A 2500-nucleotide genomic window follows, 5' to 3' on the forward strand; every position below is an offset into this window, starting at 1 on the left:
TATATCTTCCACTTCATGAAGAGTTATCTCCCAAAAGCCAAAGTCCCGCTGTCCCAATACATGCTCTGGACGGCGGGCCGCGAGACGTGACGCTCGGTGGCAAAGAGTGCGCCGCTGAGGATATAGAGGGTCCGTCCCCCCGCACAGTGGTGACGGTGTGCGGGTAGTGTTTCCGACACCTCTTCCTGCGGTGGCAACTCTGGGGCAGAGTCGATACTCGCCCACTGGTGGAAGGTAAGCATTCTGCTTTACATCAGTACATAACTAATATTTCAGTCGTCTGACGTCCCTCCTTAGTAAATGATGCAGGACCACATACATAGATGATACATACTGTAAACTGGGGAGGACAGTGTGAACCGCACTCGACCCAGTCACCCTATCTCACAGTCCACTCTGTGTGTAACAAAGCGAAAGCACCAAAGCACTATCGTTCAACAACATCCATTTTATCCTCGCTGCCACAGGACACTATCCAAACAACGACAAGAGGAACGTCACGTCCACTAATAAGACAGAATGTCTCACATCACCCGCAAACAACGCAGCTCAAATCAGCCAGCAACACCCACAGTGGTCCACCCAGTATCAACACAGGACGCAACGCCACGCCACAACACAAAAGGTACAAGTAATAAAATACCCTTTGGCCACACCCCTTATAAAGGCATCGAACCAACCCACCACCTGACACCAGCCAAACGTACATCCTGATTTGACACATCTCTGGCAACCTAACCCACGTTGGCCCTTAACCTAACCCACGTTGGCCCTTAACCTAACCCACGTTGGCCCTTAACCTAACCCACGTTGGCCCTTAACCTAACCCACGTTGGCCCTTAACCTAACCCACGTTGGCCCTTAACCTAACCCACGTTGGCCCTTAACCTAACCCACGTTGGCCCTTAACCTAACCCACGTTGGCCCTTAACCTAACCCACGTTGGCCCTTAACCTAACCCACATTGGCCCTTAACCTAACCCACGTTGGCCCTTAACCTAACCCACGTTGGCCCTTAACCTAACCCACGTTGGCCCTTAACCTAACCCACGTTGGCCCCTAACCTAACCCACGTTGGCCCCTAACCTAACCCACGTTGGCCCCTAACCTAACCCACGTTGGCCCCTAACCTAACCCACGTTGGCCCCTAACCTAACCCACGTTGGCCCCTAACCTAACCCACGTTGGCCCCTAACCTAACCCACGTTGGCCCCTAACCTAACCCACGTTGGCCCCTAACCTAACCCACGTTGGCCCCTAACCTAACCCACGTTGGCCCCTAACCTAACCCACGTTGGCCCCTAACCTAACCCACGTTGGCCCCTAACCTAACCCACGTTGGCCCCTAACCTAACCCACGCTGCACCTTAACCTAAGTTACGCTGCACCTTAACCTAAGTTACGCTGCACCTTAACCTAAGTTACGCTGCACCTTAACCTAAGTTACGCTGCACCTTAACCTAAGTTACGCTGCACCTTAACCTAAGTTACGCTGCACCTTAACCTAAGTTACGCTGCACCTTAACCTAAGTTACGCTGCACCTTAACCTAACTTACACTGCACCTTAACCTAACTTACACTGCACCTTAACCTAACTTACACTGCACCTTAACCTAACTTACACTGCACCTTAACCTAAGTTACACTGCACCTTAACCTAAGTTACACTGCACCTTAACCTAAGTTACACTGCACCTTAACCTAAGTTACACTGCACCTTAACCTAACTTACACTGCACCTTAACCTAAGTTACACTGCACCTTAACCTAAGTTACACTGCACCTTAACCTAAGTTACACTGCACCTTAACCTAACTTACACTGCACCTTAACCTAACTTACACTGCACCTTAACCTAACTTACACTGCACCTTAACCTAACTTACACTGCACCTTAACCTAACTTACACTGCACCTTAACCTAACTTACACTGCACCTTAACCTAACTTACACTGCACCTTAACCTAACTTACACTGCACCTTAACCTAACTTACACTGCACCTTAACTGTCACATGTAACGTCACAGGAATGTAGCTTTGCCTAACAGCAACCCTCTGAACATAGTTCACTGCTTGGATCCTCTGGTGTCATGTGTATTTCTTGATGCCATGGTGCGTACCCTCACATAAAGGTCTTTCGAGTGTTGCGTACTTTCTACACAGTCCCGCTAACCACTGGAAGGGTGTACCGCTACAGAACGAATATCGCCCTCCCCTCCTGCCCTTCCAAGCTGGTCGGTCAGGCGTTTGTTTGTGAAATGAGCCTTGCAGCTGTTCAGTTGCATTCGGTTGTCGATGCAGTCAGTGTACGTTGTGGTACGGCCTGTGTGGACTGTCCGCTGATGTACGCGTAACCCACACTGATCATCCGTCGTTACGTACTGAGTGACATAATGTGGCACATGCTTGACCGTACACCGGCTGCGCCCTACAATGGCGAATCATAAGGGCCATATGTTGTGCACGATGCTACTTGTCTCGTCTCCCCATTACAGCG

Source organism: Schistocerca gregaria, unplaced genomic scaffold (assembly GCF_023897955.1).
Source record: "Schistocerca gregaria isolate iqSchGreg1 unplaced genomic scaffold, iqSchGreg1.2 ptg000742l, whole genome shotgun sequence".
Lineage (NCBI taxonomy): Eukaryota > Metazoa > Arthropoda > Insecta > Orthoptera > Acrididae > Schistocerca > Schistocerca gregaria.